Source organism: Catharus ustulatus, chromosome 8 (assembly GCF_009819885.2).
Source record: "Catharus ustulatus isolate bCatUst1 chromosome 8, bCatUst1.pri.v2, whole genome shotgun sequence".
In the NCBI taxonomy this organism is placed as follows: domain Eukaryota; kingdom Metazoa; phylum Chordata; class Aves; order Passeriformes; family Turdidae; genus Catharus; species Catharus ustulatus.
Genome location: NC_046228.1, coordinates 18,759,475 through 18,782,883, shown reverse-complemented (window position 1 = coordinate 18,782,883; position 23,409 = coordinate 18,759,475). Strand labels below are relative to the sequence as shown.

Below are 23,409 nucleotides of genomic sequence, written 5' to 3'. Positions count from 1 at the left end.
GTCTGCCTATATATCTTCCACTGTTTGCTAGCTTAGCCGTAACTTCTCCCTTTATTGTCTCAGTTCCTCCTTTCCTCCACCTGCTAATGTCCCAAAACAAATCGGCTTCAAGACTTCAAGTTTGAATATATTTTTAAATCATGTTATTGAGTAGCTGAAATCAAAAGAGAGGCTTAGAAAGGGGACAAGAGATTCTTCTACAAGTTCCCCATCTTCCCTTTGAAAGCTTCTCAATATATAGGACTATACATGTGTAGACACACATAACCTACAGAGAAACAGAAGTATCTGCCAGCTCTGGCTAACTCCTCTCAACATAAGAATACGATTATTTTTACAAATATAATACAACTAGACAAGCAAGCACTTAAATCACAGTCGCAGTAAAAAATGGTCCCAGAGCTCTTAGCAATTCCTTCCCGTGATTTCAGCTGAACTACGATCTGGACCTCTGAAAAACAAGTTCCTTAAAAACTGTCTCCTTCAAATCAAATCAGCTGATAAATGCAATTATGAACTGGGTTGCTAACATTCAGGAAAACAAATGTTATTTCCCCTGTTACAATAACACAATAGTACAGTCATTACAGTCTCCTGAAAAACAAAGAAATTACTTTTGTCTGCTTCTGCTACAATAGCAGACAATTTACCTGCATCAGAAGCAATACTGATCATTCCTGATGTCCTGTGGAAGAAACAAAGCACCAGGTGCTCCACACACCTGGGGCAGTAAGCTCCTGCTACAGATGTGAAACTTCTTTAGCATCAGTGGCCTGCTGGTGCATAGACACTTTTAATTAACTCCCTCTGTATATTTTTTGATGAAATAGCCCATAATAACATGAGTAATAATCCCCAGGACAGTCTCAAACTACAATAAAAACCAAAAAGAAGTAAAGCAAGAGTTTCATTCTCTACATTGGGAAGTCCTTATGGTGGAGGCTAGGGAGAGGTAACTGCCAGGGCTCCTGTTTTCTCAGCCACCAAGTTCCTCACCTGCTCTGCTGAATTCCCAAATCTACTTGCATAAGGGGGTGCCATTCACTCTTCTGCCTCAATAAGCACCATTTCTCCTCACCCCTTCACATGAAAGGCATCTTCCTGTCCTGACGTGCTTATGAGCAGAGCAAGTCTAGCACATGAATCACTCCCACAGCAAGCGGCGAGTCTTTACAGCTTTGCTGCAAGCAGGACATTACATCACAGCCTGTTTGGGGCTTGCCTTATCACTTTTAGCCATGATCCCATCAACTTCCAGCATGAGTAGAAGCTGGCTTCCTGAGAAATTAATGTCCCTCTCCAGAAGAGGCATTCTTCCCTCCAATTTGGCACTGAAGCCACCCTGCAGATCAAAAATTAGGATGTCTTAATCACACAACTTTAAATTTTTATAAAAATATAAAATAAAAAAAGATTAATAAAATATATGGATGAAGACTTGCTTCATTATAATGCTCATTGTCAGAGAAGAACATGCCACAGTATTATGCCCATTCCTATAGTTTTTGAGAAAAGCTGCCTTTCCTTCTTCACAGCATGCCCAAAAGTAATGCACAGCAGTAACCTACATGGATTCCATCACAGTGTGAACACAGGTTTGGGACTGGTCCACTAGGATTGCTGCAGCTGATCGACTGCAATTGCAGAGCATCCCGCAATCAGCACACAAGGGACACAGTACAAGTACTGAATACAAAAACCACTCCCCTAGTCTCTACTCATGCACAAAAGCAAAAACCCACAAAACTATGACGTGCCTCAGAAAAGACAGCAAGTGATGTCAAGGACAAGGTAACACCTCAGACCTCCAGAAAAACTGCAAATCTATTGGGGAAAAATGACCACATGATGATTATTATTTGGCAAAGTGCCCCATGTAACAATTCGTATTTTTTAAAAGAAAATGTAATGAAGATTATAATCAAATGGAAAAAGAGACATACTAATACATGTATAGACCAGACAGAGAAATTTGTACCAATTAGTTGCAGGTAAATTTCTAATCTAGTACACAAGTCCATATGATACAATGTAATACCTATAGATAATTTATGATCCCTTCCCGTTCTCTATTAAAATTCTTTTGAGGTTCACAAAACTCTAAATCAGTTCTGAAATCCAAGGAAAAATTGCTCTGCATTTTTATCTTCAAAATTAATAAAGATTATTTAAAAATGCATATATTTACACTGAAGACAACAAAAGCCTGGGTTTCTCAAACAGTGTAAATATTTACAATGCAAGACAGTGATGAATCAGAACAATCTCACCATTGTTCAGCGAGGACATTGCACACATTCTATATTGTACAGAGATAACAAAAATGCATTTTTAGGAAAATTCTGCGCTACATTACTTATTTTCCATTACATCAGAGACTAACAATTGTAGAAGCATTTATGAACAACAGGCACCCAATGAACATTCTTCACTATTGTTTAACTGCTACCAGGCAAAACATTCCTCTTAAGGCAGAGTAAAAAGAATATACTGTTGATTATGATTCTGTGTTTTGAAGAAATATGAAATCATTCCTTCTTTGTCTTTGGATGAGTACGAAATTTCCAAAGCCATGCACACAAGAACGTATTTCCTTTGAACGATTTATGAGTTAAATGTCAGGTAACTCTTTATTTATAGGCTTAAGTTACAACATGTTTTTGCTGTGGAAGCCTTAAGAAAAATCTAGATTTCTGCATCACTACGACAGACCTTTAAACTCTGAAGAAAAACCTATAAACCACATTCTTTAGGATTTGCCCAAAGCAACTGGAGAGGTCTTCAGAAGTTCAAGTGTAGAGTAAAAAAGAGCAGTGTACCAAGCATCCTGTACCCCATTCTTCTGCTAACTTGCATGACACTGATGAGTTTGATTTCAACCATAAATTGCCACATTTTAAAGCAACCTGATTTCTGATGCCAAACTCATTACCAGAAGTCATTTGCTATCCTCCAAATTTAAAAAATCTAAATACATTTTAAATACAGAGAAATACCATGAGTCATTAAAGTATAACACACTTCAGTGAGAACTTGTTTTTGGGAAATATACTCAGGCATAGTATGTTTCCATCTTTTTCCATTCCCACACCTTTGTCACGTCCAAGAATCCCCCTTGCAAAGGGCAATGTGGGAAGGACCAATACTGTGACCTGCATGAGAACTTGTCCTCCAGGCAGAACAATGTGACATTGCTGCCCATCTTCATTTCAAGTATCACTGATACAGAGCTGTGCTCACTGGCTGTGGTTCAAGAAGGTAAATCATTGGAGTTCTTCTGTGCAATAGAAGGATAACAGTACTTCCATTTCTCACCTCCAGGCTGTTCCAGCCACACAGACAGCTTTTGTGGGATGATATTGTTCCTTACCACAGCAATGTACAGTACCTGGCACAACCAAGAGCACAGACTGAAGTGCTACAGTAAACAATAACAGTACTACATGTCTGAGTCACCCATTCAGTTTCACACCTGCATTGTCACCAAAAATTGCCAATTGAGAAAGTTGCTAGACAGACAAACATAGTATTTTTCATCAACTTCAACATGAAAACTAAGCTATTGAAGAGTGTTAAGAACCTCTGTGTCATAGCATTATCATTAAAAAGCAAAGCTGTACAAAGCCCACAGACAGAGCCCAGGTCTGTGAACAGAACTAAATCCCTTCCAGTGCCAGAACAAGACAGCCTCTTCCAGCTGCTACCTTATCATGGGATTTTCTGGGTGGCTAAAAAGGCTGCATGTGCCTATTGTATTTTAAGTGTCCCTGGTGTAGTTTGAAGGCCGGGCAACTGATTTCAGATGGCTGACAAACAGTGTGACCCCAGCTCCCTGTGCCAGAGCTGACACTGACACGCGCTGGCAGCAGCGCAGCACCCGCACGGTTTCCCTTCACGAGGATGTTATTTCACACGGGCGTGCTGGCACGTGCATGTTGGTTCTGACCATCCTTCCCTCACAACAGTGCTCTGTGCCACCTAAAAAGAGGGGACTGGCATTACTGAAACCCACAGACAAGGCATTCCTTACCACTGTCTATAAAAGGCCATTCATCCCCACTGTACCTAAAATAGCCACTGGGTGTAATCATGAGATGAATACATGACTGTGGATTCTTTTCAATCACTGCCTTCTTGCACAGACAAGAAAACAGTGTCCACCAGTTGCATCCTCACCCATTGTCCTTGGTCTTAATTCAGCAATCAAGTGCTGACCCTTTCTGTCCCAGTACTAGTCCCTTCATTCTAAAAGTATTTAGAAGTTTAGAGATTTTATGAAAAATTTATAGAAACAGTACAAAGCTCCACATATCCATTCTCATGCACTTGCAAGACCTGTACAGAATCCTATTAAAGCAAATCCATCACAGCTTTCTATCACCAGAATTAGAGCAGTAAAGTCCAGCTATCATCCACTAGCTGCTCACTGCCAGACAAACACAGCCAGCTGTAGAAAGCCACTGAGACAGTGAAGTACTCAGGTTCAGAAAAATGGTGCTTACTAATGAGAAACACAATTGGAACTGCACAGGTCTGTTTCTTGCTGCTGGAGAAGAGGTTGACTTGCAGTGCCCTTTTAAGCTACTCTTAAATGATTACCAGTTTTTACCCCAGCATGTGTTTCAAAGCAATCTCCAAGTGTCTAGTAAAGGGAGGCCCAAGCCATCAGATAGCAAAATTCTATGAGACAAAAGGTGGTTTTAAAGGAACCTGGTGATAGTTGGAGCAATACAATGGAATGGATACTGGGATGCTGTTGCATATCTACGAAGCAGTAAAAGAAGCTGTCATATGAAGTTCTCCAAACAAGGAAATGAAATTCAGGAGCATGGCCACATCACTCATGCCAATTGACATGTCACATTCTTCAACCCAATCACATTTAGAAGTGGCTTTTCTGTCTTTTCCCCAAGCAGATGGCCTTTGCTTTAAATCAGTTTAACCAGGAGTCAGTGAGATGAGCCAAGTGTGCTAAACAAGGCCGATGCAACTCTGATGCATATGAGCACTGAAACATTCATGAAGACAAAACCTGGAAGGAACAGCAGTATTTATTAGGTATCTGTTGAAATTGAAAGCTAGAAGAAAAACTTTATTTATTTATCAGTAAATAAATATCATTAGTCCTCGTGGAAAATCTACTCCTGGAGAAAGAGGCAAGCATTGAACCTGTTGAATTTTACATGAACCGCGCCCTTCGCTGCAGAGAGGAAAACTCACAACTCCACCCTACTCTCCCCCATGTCTTCCAGGACCCATACCAGCTGACTTTCTGGTTTCCTTCTCTAAGTAGCTACAATTATAATAATATTCAGGGACATTTGTTCTCCCAAAGAGTAGATGAAAAATAACTACAAACAAGTAATTTGAACATCTGCCAAATTAGGCTAATATAGAGATAATCACGTATTTCTCTATTAATCATTTTAAATGGCAAATGCAAGTTTGTTTTTTCTTTCTCGACTGAAAAAAAGAAAACTACCTCCTATTCCCAATGCAACAGATGTTAGAAAGTCAAGACAAAAATGTCCTCCGTTTTCTGCTCACTTAAAACAGTTGGCTTGTTCCATTCTAGATAGCCCATCTTTAGCACAGGCTCCCACACATGGGCTGTACAGCACATCAAGATGTTCACAAGGTATATAAAGACTAAGGATGTCTTCTATTTCTGAAGTGAGAGGAGCCCACAAGTGACCAAAACGCTGCTGCTTTCCTCTTAGAGGACCCAATCATTCCCTTCAGTGTCAGGGTGCTACAGAAGCAGCACTGTGCCTGGGAACACGCATGGTCCCCTCTGCGTCACAAGTGACCTTGTGCCTGGCACGGCGTTCTCCATTGGCTGTGCTCTCTCTGAAAGAGGGACAAAGCCTTGAGCTCGGAGGAAGTTACACTCTTTGTTTTTCAGGGACACATGCTATTCAGTGAATGGCATTACCTGGCAACATTACCATTATCTTAGAAAGAAATAATCTGGTACAAGCTCACATCCCCTGCATTTCCTGCAGAGTTAACACAGAAGTTTCACATCTCAGCAAGGCCAGCTGGTCTCTCACAGCCTCACTACAGACGACAGAATCATCAAACTTAAGAAATTAAATCGACAAGAGGCTAAAAAGTATTCAGATCCCAATCTTAGGAGATGTGAAATACCTCAGCTGAAAAGGCTCCCTCTTCCTTGCTGCGTTGCTCAACCTAACAGCTTCAAGCAGGAAAAAGCAATGTAACACACATATAGCATTACTTTCTCTGCTCATGGTTGGGTTTTCTGGGGGAGGTGTGGGTTTTTTAAAGGAAAAATGAAATCACTAGGAAGTAAATGTCCACCAAGAAGCATCTTCTCTGCCTAAAAGATGACACTGCTGGAAAAACTGCACTCTATGGCATTTAGCTGGGGCAAAGGCTCAGCATAAATGCCGTGCAAAGTTACTACCACCAATGTCAGAATACCTGGTCTCCCCTCAAGATTATTCCCCCAAACACTAATTCTATCCAGACTTTCCAGACTGGTAAAGCCACTTCAGTCCCCAATCTTGTCCTGTATGCAGGTTATGAATTAGAAGACTTGTCTAATTAGAGATCACCAGTGGAATTAGAAGGTAGATTATTTTTAGCAATTGTCTGATTGAGCTGGAGCTGCACTTAGTTGCAAATTAGTTACTGCTTTTTCCAAGACTACATTTTACAAACGAATTTCCAATACAACATTTAGCATCTCTTCAAAAGCCGTCATCTATCAGCAAAGACAAAGCAGCCGTCATACACCCAAGAAGGTGGTACTTAACATCTTCAAAGCCTAGAAAGAATGGCAGAGGGAGATGAAGAAATCTGGAAAGGCACAGTCATCTCCATCCATCAGTGGCGAAGGCATTTACAAGCTTGAGTAACCCATTCCCCTTGCACGCTGTCATCTTTTCTAGAAGGGGTTGTAGAAGGCCCAGAGACGGCATAACACTATTTTATTGCTCACCAAGTTAAAACATAACTTAGCCTGCTAGTGATTTTCTTCTTTTTTTGGCATGTTACAATAAAGGAAGAAAAAATGCCACAGAAGAAAGGCTTGGCTCAGAAACTTGCCAACTGTCCTTGACTCAGAGGGGTTGCTGGACACAGAGAATAAACAGCATCTCAGAAAAGCAGGCCTGTGCTGCAGTATGTCCATGTTACCAGCCTTGCTGGGATGCACTGTGCCAAGTTGCTTTCCACTCCCATCCCCTGCTGACAAGAAATACTCACAGACTTTTCATCATCTTATTAAATTCCCAGTTCCTGGCTCAGATATCTCTCATATGCATTAGTTAGCTTACATCAATCACAAAGACCTGCCCATGAGCCACACAGAATATAGCTCAAAGGCAATCACCCAGAGATTGGATCATCACCTCCTGAGTTTCTCTTTCCTTATTCATAGAAGCAGCAATGCAAACTGTGTGACAAGAGATAAGTGTATGCTTTGTAGTGTCATGTGGAAAGGGAGATAACACCAGAGCATGAGGATGCAAGTGGAAAACATCCCTTCCTTGAGCAGAGCATCTACCCTGAAGCAGCCTCCTCCCACAACACCTGTATGAGGCATAGAGAGTAAAGACAGGCTAAGCCAAACCATGCAGGTCTTACAGAGCAGAGAGCCTTAATACAGCAGCTGATGAGGAGTTGAAAAGGCAGCTGACAAACAGCCAACCAGCACGACGCCTGCAGGGCATCACAGCCCTACCAAGTCCCTGCAAAGCACCTACAGTTCTGCATAGTGAGAACATGCCAACTAAAAGACTTCCCAGCAGGCAATCAAAGACGGATGAGACAGACTGAACACGTGTCCAAGCTGACAAGTAGAGCTCAAATAGACAGAGAAAGCAAACAACCATAACAAATATTTAACAAGACAATGAAAGATCACAGCCAAGAATAAAATGCATGATGTATCTAATTCCCTCCCTCTTTGCTCTCAGGCTATAGGACCACATGATGCTATGCTTGCCAGGATATCACTAACAAAGGAAAGTGAGTGAGAAATCGCATCTTGAATCACATGTTCAGCAGCAACTAAGCTGGGATCCTGGCCTTGTGTTTGGAGAAACTGGTATCAACACTACCGGTAAATAAAAGCCTAGGTCTGGGGCAGATACAAGTGCTTCAGGGTCCCCAAAACACCAAACACTGACCATGGGAGATCCTGGGAAGAAAAACACCACCAAAACACTGCAAAACATACGTCAGATTTATCCTGCTGCATTTGGTATGTAGCTATATAGAGAAGATGCTTCCACACTCCACTAGCAGCCAAATGCAGCCTCACTGAGCAGGGGTAAAATGCAAGGAGCACTTAGGCAGACTTAGTACAAGGCACAGGGCTCTGGCAGGGCCACCTCCTGCTGCTTCGAAGCTGCATTTCTAATATATCACTTGCACACTGCCTCACTAGAAACAAAGCCACACATTTAAGAAATTAATCAGATGGATTAGGAAAGGTCAAAGAATAATAATTTTGAATTTCTTGCCATTTGGAAAATCCAGTAGTGTTGCAGGTTCTCCGTGATTTGCCTGGAAAATATCACAATGCAGTTTTTCAACACTTCCAGGATGGTACATAAAAATAAATTAATCTCTAAAAGGTCTTAGGAACTGCAGGTGTACTAGAGTAGGACTCTTTTTCACACCCTGCCAAAGCATGTAGCAGCTCACACAGAACAATACAGAAACGTTTCAAGCCTTGCAATTTTGCAATGATTAGTGAGAATTTCTGCAACATCAGAAATACAGAGCTTGAGTGGTCTCAGAGTTATCCTCTTCTGTCAGGTCTGACCCCAAAATAGCTGAACATCACTGTCAAAATAATCACAGAAACAGCACACATGCCTCAGACAAAGGAGCTACTAAGAGGCAATATAGTTTTCATGCCCCAAAATAAGAAGGTATTTCAAGGCTCCAATAGGAAAACACTGCATAAGAACACCAATATGTTTAGAAGGCTCAAATCTGATCTTGTTTAAATTGGCTTCTACTTTATTATGCCAACAGCAAAGTTAAAACTCTCTTCTATGTTTCAATCAGACCTGCTACTGTTTTTTGCTAATTCCCAAGATCAAGCCAGCCTGACAAGAATCATATAATTTTACAAGGGTATCTCTCCTCCCTCCACCCCCTTATTATTGAACATTAATTTTGTGAAGAGTCTGCTGCATCATACCTGCTCTAATTTAGTAACACTATTCTACATTTCTCCTAAGCCTTCAGAAGGCTTTGCACTGAAGAAGGCCATTCTTCCAGAGCAGTAGGATTAGTACAGTCTGAGATCCTGCATTTGGTATCCTGTGGTTATAGGTTTCCAAGGGGCCAGTCACCCATGTGGCCTATCTTATGTTTAAAAAGTGCCATGGGCTTTGGTACAGGGTGAGGCTGCTGTTCCCAGTTGTGACATTGCAATTTATATTCCATTCTTTCTGCAATATCTGAAGTTCCAGCAATTATGTGACATTTAGTCAACAGGTTCATAAGTTACTGGCAGTGTGATTACATAAGCCCACTTCCCCTTAGAGAACAGGTTAAATTTTTTTTTAAAAAAAATCCAAGAACCTTGCAAATACCATGATACAGAATGACAACTGAATAGAAAACTAAGGTGTGCATAGGGGAAGTAACCAAAACTGGAAAACAGGCCAGAAGCAGGAAAAAAAAGACTCAGATTTCCGGTCTCTCACAAAAAAACTCTTCAGGTGCAAGCAAACTTCCTCTTCTTTCTAAAGCTAAGCAGTTTTTTTCCTTCTCATTGAAACAAGACAGCATTTAGTTCAGTATGCATTTATCAGGGTTGGTATAAAAAATCCTTTCCTCTAGAGATCACTTGCAATGTCAAAGAGTAGCAAACCTTCAGCCCACTCGCTTTTGTGGATTATATGTATGCATATAGAGACAGTGGATAGAAGCAGCTCCATTGTAAATCAATGGTCACAGATTGTGCTAGAGAAAAAACACTGACAACAACTGTCCTTCCTAGTCCTGGCACTTCCAGTTCAGATTTGGCAGGCAAGCTCAAGATGATTATCCTAAAAGCTGTAACAATAATCACAGTTAAAAGGACACTTCGGATGCAAAACATCAAGGGGAACTCATGTCATTTACTACAAAGGAACAAAGAAATCAAAGCCTACTGTCAACTTCAGAAAGAGTCAGACTGCTCCCATGTGTGTTTTCTTCTCTGCCATCACCTATGGTAAACTATTACCTAACAGTATTCACATTCCTCCAGCATGCCAGACTTCACCAGGCTTATGTACGATCAACCAAAAAGCCACTGCCAACTTTCACTTTCCATCTATTGTAGCGGAGTTCATCATGCTGTTAAATGCAAGTCCCTTAAGAGTGGTTTGCTGAAGAAGGCCATGGAAAATATGCAAGGAGACAAAACTGCACTCACATAATGCAAGCAGAGTCATTTGCAAGAATTTCTTGCTGTAATGTGGTCCATGTTATGAAACCCTGGCAGAACCCTGTATTGCATCACTTCCTGTTCTCTAATCCATCAATCTTCCCATAAATATTTATATGCACATAGAAAAATACATACACAGAAATATGCCACATTTTTCCATTAGCCTTTCTCTTCTGACTGATGCATTCGTAGTTACAAGAGATTATAACAAGGATTGGCATAATAGTGAATCACCCTCAACAGCACACTGCGCTTTTACAACTAGAAATAGAGGGATCAGAGAGATTAATCCTCTGTCCTGGATGAGACAAGGAGCCAGTGACAGGAAAAGCAAATATAAATAGGCAGAGAAGGCTTTGTCTTGCTACAGCTCCCACTGGTTTTGAAGAAGTCTCTTCAACAAATAAATGCTTTAGGAGACCTTTACAGATGGCATTAAACAATGTCATCTCTTTTCTAAATCCTGCAGTAATTTGGAAATGAGGGGTCCCCACAAATAATCCTGTGACATCACCTTCCTTCTCCCAGGAAAGTAAAGGCCAGGTCCACTGCCAAGAGAAGTGCTTACAGTAGAAGATCTGACTGAACACTTCCTCAATATTTAACTGGTGCTATAGGGCAGGTTGCTCAGAGTCAATTTGTTGCTTCCTTCAGTTAATGGTACTCAAATGGTCCTCTAGAGGCAAAATTCACCCAAATCCCATGACTAGAAGCCAGTTTCTAGTTTCAGTCCTAGGGGTCATGGCAATGTGAGGACCACTACATGTGTGGTGTGCCCATGGAAATTCTTGTGTAATGAGAAAGCAGAACTTCAAACTCAACTCTAGCAACAAGAGCAAAAACACAGGTCCCTTCCTCAAGCTGCACAATGGCACAGAGTTATTAGCAGTAACTAAGTCTGAGTGACAAATTATTCTGGTCATTAGAATCAGCAGATCAGACCCAGGGGAAGTCTACCTATTTATTCAGAAGCATTGGGTTTTTTTCTCTACCTATACTCTTCCTTGCAAGCTCAGTACACACACTAAAGAGGAACCAAACAGCTTTTTAAAAATTAAGCAGATTTGAGAGGAAGAGAGACTAAAAGGATTAGTATACTTTTAAAAAAATTAGCAACTTTATAAGTACACTTAAAACCTATTCTTTTTTTTCTTCTTTTTTTTTGGTTTGCCACCCTGGAGTCTGTCCCCTTCTTTCTTTCCTTCCCCTATTATCCACCTGATCCTTTGATTCAAAGGGAGAAGTTTCTCGTCCTGTGTCGAGGACATGACAGAAGTCAAGCTACCAGCTCAGGAAAGAACAGCTGACAACATTCTTACTCCTTGTAATGAAGCTCTTATCCTGGATGGTGCATAAACACATGATCTTACTGAAGCCATGACCAAACTGGGAGACAAACTCAGCCTTAGTTGAGGTAGCAGCGATTTGTTAAATGATGTTCTTAAGTCCAATGCCCATTTTCCCAAGGAAGAAGTCTGGTGCTGTTGTTCATCTGCAGCCTCACCTGCAAAATGGACTGATAACATGTACTGTGTCCTGATGCCCTTTGAAGGGCACATAGAAGCTATGAAGGGCGTATATTAAGGCATACCCAACTGATACATGCAATTTACCTACTCCCAATATATACAGTATTTATATTTCATATGAATTTTGGGTAAGTATTTTGAAATGTTTACAGCTGGGATCTTTAAATGAGTCTCTAGGGATAAGGAGCTCATCTACTACCTTTATTTCATATAACTATGGAAAAATCTCAGCCACACTTTCTAGAACCTTTCACTATTTTCCACCCATTACATATATATATACACACTACATATAGGCAATATATGTGCATTTCATCTAAAATTTCCAATTTCAGTTGAGTCCAACCAACCATGACATTCTGCCAGGTCAAATTCAAGATTTGCCATAAGCCCCCCCACTTGCCTGCAGGTACCAAATGTGAGCTCGGTCACTTTAAAAGACAGAGAAGTTTAACAGTCATTTACAAACACCTTTGACCTAGATCAGCCCAAACGGACATATAATAAAGGCCAGCCTTCCTTCTTGGTCCTTGGGGAAAATAAATTGCAAGCACTAGAAACTGCTGATGGTTGAGATCTCTTGCTGTTGGTGAACTGTCTGGCTGTCTGGTGATGAGTTACATTTAAGACTAACAAAGCTCTTAAAGCATACCTTTAATTGCAAAAAGACCAGGTTTCCAAGGGCTCTTGTCCATTTACCTATCCCAGAATCAATAAACACTATGTAATCCATTATTTGATTTTTCAGTGCTTCACATGAATGTGGATACCTTGATAAAATCCCACAAAAACATTGTGGGAAGCAGTGGAAAATAATCTGGTGTAGAAATTACGAGCTCTTTTGAGAAGTTTTCAATAAAATCCAAACAGAACTAATAAAACTGACCCTATCTCAGTGAGGAGCATAACAATGTGGAGCTGTGAAAATTCACAGTGAACAAAGCCCACCGAGCAAGTGTAACGCCAGCTCTGCTGTGCTACATCAAGCTGCCACCAGATCTTTGCAGCAAACTCACAAGTCAGCAAAACAGAAGTCCCAGCAAGCCCTGCATGAGTTCTGTCTCACTATGGAAATTAATACAGTGAATTAGATGTGCAATTTACATGGTTCACACAGTCCCTGCAGCAGCTAGTACTAGATGCTCCCAAAAAAAAACTGGCACAAGCAGTAAATGGATAACTTGTTCCCCAGGAAGATTTCCCCTCTAATACCTCATGCCCTGGAAGTTTTCCCCATACTTCCAAGTTTTTCATTCCTTATAGTTTTCTACAGCTTTGCTAGTCACTATTTGTCTGCCACACACACAGTCCAAACACAAGGTTGTTCAGAGTTCCTGGAAGTTCCTTCCTCCAATGTCTGGTAATTTTTTATGGTCCATCTACAGGCTCTTAAAGAATGCTAGTTAAACACTTGTACAGGATCAAGAGTTCCTCATATTTTGGGGGGAGGGTAGAAGGGTAGAAGAATAACAAAACAAAATAAAAACCAGAAAAACAAAGAAGAGACCTCATTCCTGTTTTCATTTTTTCCTGGCAGATAGCCATGCACACTCTATTATGCACATTTTCTGAAGCTAGCTATCAGCCTCGCTAGGGCTGACCAAGGTACATGGTTAGAAAAACCCATAGCAGGAGACTGCTTTTTCTTACTCAGCAGGATCAATTCAGGGCTTGGAACAACCACCTTCAACTCCTTCCTTGAGCAGCATTATTACTGGAAGCTGTCACATTCCTGCAGTACCCTGCCTTCCCCACTAACGTCAGTGTTTGGAAGAACAGTAAGGAAATCAGTCTGTCAGACACTTTGGTACATTGCCTAAAGTACCTGTGACAGCCTCAGCAGCTGGGAAGTCCTTTCACCCTTGAACATGGGAGAGTGGCTTGTCCAAAATGTTGGATCTAAAATAACATAAGTTTAAATAAAGAAAACCCAAACTCATCCTGAAAATATAGAAAGTTCATCCAGCACGCTGAATTAACGTACCCGTATAACAGTTAAGACTGCGCAAAAGCAGCCCGGTAGCAGGTGCATTTTCTAGCACTAGACCTCACCTGAACATCTCCAACAATTTTAGCCCTGCATCCATATGCTGAGGCATGAAAAGCATGCAGCTTATGTGACACCCCAAAACAGAAAATTGTTGCTTTTTAATTAGTTTATCTTTACACGCAGAACTGTTAGCTAGGGATAGCTGAAAGCCAAGTTAAAAAAAAATAAATCAAAAGAACAACAAAAAACCCAATACCGTAACAACAAATATTCAGTGAATTGTTAATTTCTTAAGTTTACATTAGACCTACAGCACACAAAGTTCCCAGCAAAAGGGCAGCTATTCGGACTTCAGCAGTCCCACCATTTTCAGCAACCGCAGCAGAATCAAGTCTCACTTTCTCCGAGCAGCTACAAGGTTGCTCCGAGCAGAGTCTGGCACCAAACAGTTTGGGCTGCAGCTGAGAAGCTGCTAACACCCCCAGCAGGTATTATTTCGGGTGCTAGGGCATACCCTTGAGATAGAACATTGATGTTTCCAGCAATCCTGGTCCTCCAGCAGGCATCAGTAATTGATCAGTAATTGATCAATGTTGACAGATTTCAAACAAAATACCTCAGGTCCGATAAATAAAGTGTTTTGCAAAGAAAACTCTTCTCTGAAAATGTCTGACTAGGACTATAGCTAGATCAATCTCATCCTTATCTGACACTACTCCAAACCAATTTTAGAAGCACAAATTCATAAAGATTGCTGTTGCTTCACTGAAGCGTTACTGTCAGACCGGCTCTCTCCCACCCCCATCTTCCTTCCAGTATTTCTTTCCACCTCCGCTCAAGCTCTAGCCAGATAGTCTCTTCTCCGTTTCTGCTGCTGGGTTATTTCACAGATTTGCCACGCTCGGAAACAGACCGGTCCTGTGCCAACCGCAGGGCTGAGCCGCGTGCCCTCTTGCACTGCGGTTTGAGACAACTCATCGGGCATTGGCACACACAATTCGCGCTTTGCTTCGCTTTCAGCGCACTAAAATGAGGAGAAGTTAAAGTGTTACACTTCGGAACAACTCGAGCATTACTCTGCCTGCCAACTAGCTCCAGAAAGCATGAAGGAATTCTGACTATTTCTTAGCCTGCCGTGAAACTTCACGACACGTTGTGACCAGCACACCTTGTGCACTGTTTTCCCTGGCGTGTCTCTGTTCCACGTAGCTCACGGAACGCGGATTCGCGTCCTCCTCCTAACGGGACACCTGGTGCAAACACGGCCCCTTTCCCACAGCTGATCCGCTCCCGGCTTCCCCGCAGCAACACTAATGCTCCCAGCGCCAGCAGCGGCAGCTGAGGCTGTGCAGACAAAGGCGGCGGAGGTGGCAAAGCCTCTTACCAGGGAATTAGGTGCCGCTTCCCCAGCTCCGACCGAGGAGCAGCCCTGCACGCCCCAGCGGCCAGGGTGCCCCGCTGTCCCTGCCCGGCCGAGCGGCGCCGCACGGTGCCCGGGCAGCAGAGCCGGGCCGGGCCGCGCCGCCGGCCGCTCGCCCCGAAGCGCCTCACCTGCCGGACCCGGCGGGGCGAGCGGCCGGCCCGGGACGAGCGGCGGCCGCGGGGCAGCGAGCCCGGGGCAGGCGGCCCCGCAGCAGCCCGCCCTGGGCCCGGCCGCGGGGCCCGGCCTCGCGGCGCCGGAGCAGCGCCGGACCCCGCTCGGCCCCCGCGGAGGAAGCGGCGGCTGCCCGCGGCCAGGGCGGCGGCCGAGCCTACCTTGGTGGTGCCCCGCACAGGGCCCGGGCCGGCGGCTCCTCCTCCGGCTGCGGCGGCTGCTGCTGCCCATGCCCGGGGCCAGGAGGCGGCGGGCCGTGGGGCTTGGAGGCTTCTACGAGGCCGGTCTCTCCCCCAGCTCTCCCCCGGCTCCTGTTTACCGCGGCTCCCCGGGCCGGGCTGCCTGTCAGCGCGCCGCCCCGCCCCGGCCCGCCCCCGCCGCCATGGCCCGGAGCAGCACGGGCCGGCGAGGCGAGGCGGCCGCTCCGCAGCGGGACGCGACTGTCCCGGCGCCCGATCGCCTCCCGCTGGCGCTTCCCCCGCGGTGCCTCTCCCGCTGGAGCCGCCCCCGCGGGCGCGCTCGGACCCGCGCGCTGCGGCCAGGAACGACGCCTGGCACCTGCGCGGGGGCGGCACCGGGAGCGGCGGGCACCGGGAGCGGCGGGCACCGGGAGCGGCGGGCACCGGGAGCGGCGGGCACCGGGAGCGGCGGGCACCGGGAGCGGCGGGCACCGGGAGCGGCGGGCACCGGGAGCGGCCACAGCAGCAGCGGAGCGAGCGGGGTCCGGCTGTCTGAGCTCAGCCCTGCCTCCCGCAGCCGGGGACGCTGCTGCCACTACTGCTCGCGCTTTAGTACGTGGAATAAAACATTTTAACTTCACAGGGTGCCATTTGACTTTTTAAAAAATGTATGTATGCTGAAAGCCTGAAGATACAGCCATCGCCGTAAGGTGTTTTGTATTCATCGCTCAGTGCACGTATTGATTTTTCAGCAAACAAATACGTCAGTTTGCCCCGTACTTGTATCTGGGTGCCATACTCTCTTACTATTTTACACTTTTGTTATACAAGCAGGATACTTAATCTTTTCTTCCCAAAGATATCTCTCTCCTGAGATATGCTGGAATAGGTGAACTATGCAACTGAGGTGAATTTTGCAGGGGGGAAAAGTAAAGTGAGTTTTATGAGAATAAGTCAAGGGAGGGTTTTCTGTGTCTATGTGTCTACATGATGTCTGTCCCACTTGGGAATAAGTGTAAAATGACAGGAAAATAGGCAGCTTCACTGAACAGTTTCTGTCAGTGCAGCACGGTCAAGAAAGCAGATACTATTCAGAGAATAAAACAGAAAACAGGGAAACCTCCTGACTTGACACAAAAATTCATTCACTAAACCAAAGTTGAAATTTTCATCTTCTGAGTCTGCACTTCACAATAATTTACAAAGCTCCAGGGAGATTACATTTACCCATCAAGAACAGTGCAAAAAGCACAAAATGAGTAAAGTAACCCCTTTTCATGCAGAGACCACCCTCTACAGAAAAATGACATGTTAGATCAGGATTGCAGAGCACAGAGAAGCTGGGCTGAAATAGTGTCGTTACATGACAGCACTAGTACCATGTAGTGAAGGTGGGAGAACACCACCCAGGGTGTACAGTGTGTCTTCCTGGGAAGAGGAGAGTGTGTGTAGAACTCCAATTCAGTCCTATGTAGGTCAAAGTTAACAGATTGTATTAAAATAGGGTAACATGCATATGTGATTATAACCTTTGACCTCTTGATAGGCAGTATAGGTTTGTAAAGAGAACTAGTACTGCTGGCTTACCTTGAGGCCACTGGCATTTCTCAAGGGAGGCTCTTTCCTTCCTTCACACTCTCAATCCATTTTGTTGTGTGGTTTGTCTGTGTTTATAAATTATTTTTCAGGTTAGGATTGTATTCCACTTTGTGAACAGCGTAGCTCACCACTCACTGCTGTGTGCCAGGAAAAGGGCTTGTAGACACAACTGGAATAGAAGTAGACATTATACAGAAAAATAGTCACACCGAGCAGAGGCTTTCCAGGCAAACTAGAATAACTAAGGATTACACCTGAAATGAAAGAAGCCACAATAAACCACTTTGCAGATCTAAGCTTTCCCTGTGTTTTAAAATTATTGCTCCATGGTCTCTGTTTCCCCAGAAAGCTTGTCTTGTATTTTAATACATTGTTGTTCTTGGCTTAAAGTCTCAGCAACAGACTCCGGAACACAGGACTGCAGAGCTGAGACTAAAGCCGCAATACTGAAGGGCAAGCACCACGGTGGAACACCCTGAATCCCTCACAGCCTTCAGTAGAAAATGCAAACCTAAGCTGTTGCAAATGTTCCCCCCTCAAACTTGCAGCTAAATTAAAAAATAGGAAAGAATTAATAAACTTAAAGGCCATTAGTGAAATATTAAATTCTTCCAGATAGTGTTGGTGTTCGAAACCTGAGTAGAAGATACAAGGTTTTAAAAAATTATGGGAACGGAACAGAACAGTTCCATTTTGCTAATTGAATAGCTCTGGCCTCAGAGTTACAGAAAAAACATAGTTTGGGAATGCATGCCTAGAAATGCACGTCACACTTAGCTGAAGAACTGATTGATCTACAGAGAGAACTGCCCCAATGCCCTGCACACAAGGTCTGGACTGTGAGCACACACATGGCCTTACTTGCCAACAACAATAAACACAGTTTTATTGAATTGATTTAAAAAGACAAAACAAAATTACCTCTATATCCAGTAAACTCCAGTCTTCTCCAGAAGCAGCACAGGTCTAGCATATGATTGTAAGTCTGTGCTTTTTAGAAATACTTTTACTCCTTTTAGCATGAAGACCTGAAAGTAGTGTGGGGCAGAAAGCCTGAACAATACCAACTGTTGTATTCCTTTTTTGGTCCTTAATTAATACAATACATACAGTAGTTTTGTGGAAAAGCATAAATAATTTTTCCCAGATAATTATAAAGGATCTTTTTAGTCTACAATGTTGGTCTGAGCACCTGCATGTTTCCATAGCAACTCCACAATATGTCAGGGATTACTTTGTAATTCCACTGTGTTTCGAGTATAGTTTTTCTCCAAGCCAGCTCAGTTCCTCTAGTTCCTTCAACCTGCATATCCTGAGCTGTGTGTTCTCCCACCTGTTCACTCTCTCGTATGCACGACTGGCCAAAATAAAAGTTCTCTGATGACCTTATATTTTACTGAAGGTGAGCTGAGAGTTCATTCCTTCCTGCACTGTTGTTCTGCTGGTTTCTGCCTGTGCTAGGTGAATAAAACAGATTCTGGTAGGAGAGGGAAAAGTGGAGTCATTAGGGAAGGTGAACAGAGTTGATGGGAATTCAAGTAGAAAGATGAAAGGAAATACAAAGTTTACTTTCTTCCTGACTGATTAAGGAATCAGCTTTTATCAGAAAGGCACCAGATTTCTGAGGTTAAATCACCTTTAACAAAAACACTGCCAGAGCACCAAGGTGGTGATTTGGAGACATCTTAAGAAATGTTTTTTCAAAGTGCCTGAAATTCATCAAACTTTCCTCAGTCTCAGGTGTGGGATATAAATCAGTACTACAGTAAATACATCCTACTAGATCCTGGCATTTGAAAATCACTATGATGATTTGAAACCCATCTCTGGGACAGACTGGCATGAGCTATTGAAATCTCACATGGAAAACAGCAGGAGAAAAGAGCATTCCTGCCTGCAGAGCAAACTGTAACCTCTCTCCAGTGCGGTGCTGTAGGAGCCTGGAACACTGTGGATGCAGCGGACAGCGGCTGCAGCCAGCCTGACACGCAGCACGTTTAATCTGGCGTGGTGTGTGACAAACAGCCATGACAACACAGCCCAGCAGACTTCAGCAACTCTTCAGCAGTCATGTGAGGGTGCCTTTGAAGACTGACAAGATTGGATACAGCTTTGAATCTGTCTTGGAGCAGATAAGAAATAAAGCCTAACTCAGGCCTCAAAAACACTGTCCTCTGTAGAAGCTTTCAGAGGTATTTTCTCCTTTCTGAGCTTCAAAACTAAAGGTTAGCAAATACAACAAATTGACTTTTTGAGGTGATTTGTCTAGGTAAAACTAGCCACCTGGGTATGGGTGAACTGGCTCTAGAGAAATCCAACTCACAATGTTAAGGTGTCACACATGATTAAAGCTTATAGCACTGCAAGTCACTGTCATTTAGTATCCAAATGAAAAAAGTGCAGAAAGTACATTGGTCCTTTCTTTGTATCCCAGCCAATTTATTGCTTATTAAAGGCAGCATATGCACTAGTACAAAAAGTGAAGCTCAGGGTCAAGTAATGCTTCTCCGGAGGTCAGGTGGTACTGCAACTGGGTCTAGGGCTCACCATGTTCTTCCCCCGCTTTGGAAAAGAGACAAAAAAATAAAGCTTTCTCACTTCTGATAAAAATTTGGAAAAAGGATCTTGCCAGTTTGCTTCACTTTCACATTTGTTACTCGGATCATTAAGGAATGTATAGAAAGTAATTTGTCCCATACCCAAACATGCAGAGGAGGAATGACATTTTCCAAGCCTACCTCTTAGCAGCCAACACTCAGCTTTGGCTCTCCCCACTGCTATCAGATTGCATGCAATCCACATGCAGATGTGGTGAAGGCATGAAAACAGGCAGTCTGGCTCTGTGTAACAAACCCCATACATCATCTTCCTCATAAGCACAGCTATTGTGCTGAACTCAGCCATATGTTCCCCTTACAGAGCTTTCCTACGTTTTTTTCCTCATACTCTTAACTAACACTATTTACATCCTGTCCAGACTACATGAAGATTAATAATACCAAGCATTTCTATGGGACCTTCTTGGAAGAATCCTAGGCATATTTCACCTGGTATTGTTTTAATCACAATTTTAGAGGCTTTCATTGTAACAGTACCTTGAGCAGCTTATAGCTAAATACACAATACAGGAAAATGAGAACCAGAGAACTGTAGATGACGAAGTATAATGCAAAATAAAAGGAGATTTGGAGGACAGCAGGCATAATTAAAGCTCCGTCATAGTAAAGACAGTAAATTGCTACCATAAAAAAGATGAGTAAGAGGGGATGTGATTCAAAGACAGAACATACTGAATATTCAGGAGACACTGTTCTCCCTTTCTCATAAAACTAGACCAAATGAATTTCAATTTAAAAATGGTAGGAAATTCAAAACTGCAGTGAAAGAAAATTCTTTTCACGTTACACATATAAATAAGTGAAACTATGAATCTATCAGGATTCAAAAATAGTTTTAGACCTTTATGGACCTCCAAATTAATATCATACTGTACACTGAGATAGCAAGTTCTTCACAATTCAGACTAGTCATTAGCATAGGAGGTAAAATCCAGTGTCCTGGATTTTACCCCCTGAATACTGTTTACTGTTCCTGAATACTTGGTTAGGGAATTTTTGCACCTTCTGCAGTGACTGTTCCTCCGGCTCCCAGAGACAGATGGGAGGCTGGATGGATCTCAGGCTAATCCAGTCTATTTTGATGAGTCCTATGTCTCCCCAAAACAAACTACCTATGATGACTGGTAAGACAGGTGATGCTAAGAAGAAATCCTGTCACTCAACTCTCAGACTCAAGACCATGTTTAAAACCAAAGGTATTTCATTATTTATCTGTGTTGTAATTTTGCATCAGCCAGTGCAGCTGTTTAACAAATAAGGGCCATTATGGGCAACAGTTCCAGCACTTAGGTACAAAATTCAGGCAAAATAAATCTAAGTCTCATTAGTTCAAGTTTAAAAAAAAAAAAGGTCTTCACATTCAGTTTATGGATAAAAGGGAGAGAGAAAAGATTATTCACCTTTTAAAAAATCATACACATTTGCTAAAAAATCCCTCACATAGAGAGAAAGAAGTGAGGGTATTTTGAACCCTCCAATTCTTCCTTTTAGAAAACTTCAGTGTTTTCATTTCCTGCTCATTAACACTCTTAATTACATACCATGCAAACAATACTATTTCTGTGATTAGGTACTGTTTTCAATTTCTGGTGCTGGGCAGAACACCTAATTTCAGCAATAATTCACCATCCAGATGTGATTAGAATATAATTCTTACGGAGCTATATATATACTTCCAATAAATATGGTGCATAGTAATCAGTCTTTCTGAAGATTGGATTAAAAAGGAATGAAACAGCCTTAAAACGTGGTTTAGAAAAAAATTTCTGCCACAGACGAACTGTAAAGCTTTTTGAATTGCAAGGCTAGGCAAGACAGATAGTAAGGAGTGTTCACTTTAGTTACTGGCACACCTTCCTCACACACCTCTGAATTTATATTTTCATAGCCTCATCCTGTACCCATAAGAAAAAAAACAGTTATTTTAAAGTAAGAAATTATGGGGACATGCAGTATTTTTACCAGACATACCTGGTGAACATAGCTAAACATACCATCCAACATAGCTTGGCTAACAGACACCTCTGAAATCCATCCTTGCAGGGTTAGTGGGAAGGAAGAGAGAAGGGCAGTCTAGTCTTCAATACCTAATAAATCATATCATTAAACCTGGCAAGAAACAAGTTTCTGAGGTACTCTTTCATTCTGATTTTTTAAAAACCTTTGGGATCAGGAAAAGGAATGTTATTGCTGACCTCAGATGTGTTCAGAGTGGGCTGAGTAAGGGTCATAAATGACGACACTTTTTTTTTTTTTTGGCAAATCTCATTATTGCACAAACCCAAAACTTTTTCCCATTTTTAAAAAATGCCTCTGCTGCCCTCTGGTGTTCCTTCTCTGCAGCTTCATGTACAAAGCAAATGCAAGAGAAATCCAGAAAAATCTGCCACAACGTCTCTGTGAAGAAGTTATGCACAAGCGAGTGGATTACGCTTCCAGATGTGCTTCTCATCTACATAAATGTTCTCATGTAAGCAACTGTGGCTCAGAGCTAATATAGATACCAGAAAAACTGTCAAATGCATCTCAAGATGAACCTGATTTACAGAAAGATTGGAAAAATATGACCCAACATAAAAGCTGCAGGTGGGAGCAACTACTTACAGGCAGAAGCAAAGCCAAAGCCACAGTTCACACTCAAAAGATGGTGCCCCAGTATGAAAGCTGGAAGTACTTGAAAAGAAAGCAAAGTGTCTAATCCATTACATGCAAAACAACCTAGAAAAAATTCATTTTATATTTTGTAGTATGAATTAACAATTCTAGCCTTGTCTACAACTGAAGACTGAGCAGAAGGCAATTACATCCCAGGGGACTGCAAACTAAATAGATGGAAATTGCAAGCAGACAGATTTTTATCACCATGGGCTTCTACAGATTCCAGAGAAAGGAATTATTTAATTCAAGATCCAAAACCATTTCTGACACCTCCATGGTGCCTATCAGTTTGACACAAGAATCCTGGAGGTCATTCAACAAGAGACCAGCCTGGTTTTGCCTCACAGGTCCTCAAGCATAAAAGAAACAAGCAAAAAATATTGGCAGGAAGGTAGAGAAGAGCACACACCGAAGTAACTGTTCAACTTCCAACATGTAAACTCTTTACAATACAATAATCTAATTACATGAACACACAAAAGCTCAACATTTGTCTTCAGCAGACGCATTGCAACACGGTACACTAATACTCAAACCCCAAACCATTTACGTAAGTTTGCACAGTAAACAGTAATTAATCCAAAAGAGAAACTAACACAGGACTTGGTAAAAGCCAATAGCATCTGAATTAATGATTGAAACAGTTAACTTCAAATTAAAGTGCTCTTGCAGTACTGATTGAAAATTAATGCCTGTAACACATTGTGAGAACAAAACCAGTGGAGTTCTAAACAAAAAGTATCTGTATTAAGTATAATTAAAATGAGATATAATAAAAATTATGAGAAGCTAAGCACATGGAAATTAGATTATTAG

General features: G+C 42.5%; 1 protein-coding gene across 3 annotated transcripts in view; it reads right to left on the bottom strand.

Moving 5' to 3' along the window:
- Positions 1 to 15,868, bottom strand: part of MARCHF8 (membrane associated ring-CH-type finger 8) — an 85,098-nt gene extending 69,230 nt beyond the window's left edge. Inside the window, exon 1 of one of the 3 annotated variants that reach the window (XM_033066271.2) lies at positions 15,701 to 15,868. The gene's annotated coding sequence lies outside the window, so the exon portion shown is untranslated. Of the gene's footprint in view, positions 1 to 996; positions 1,099 to 15,700 lie in introns of those variants that run through there. The other 2 variants (XM_033066274.2, XM_033066272.2) reach the window with 2 other exon arrangements.
- Between the last annotated feature and the right edge of the window lie 7,541 nt (positions 15,869 to 23,409).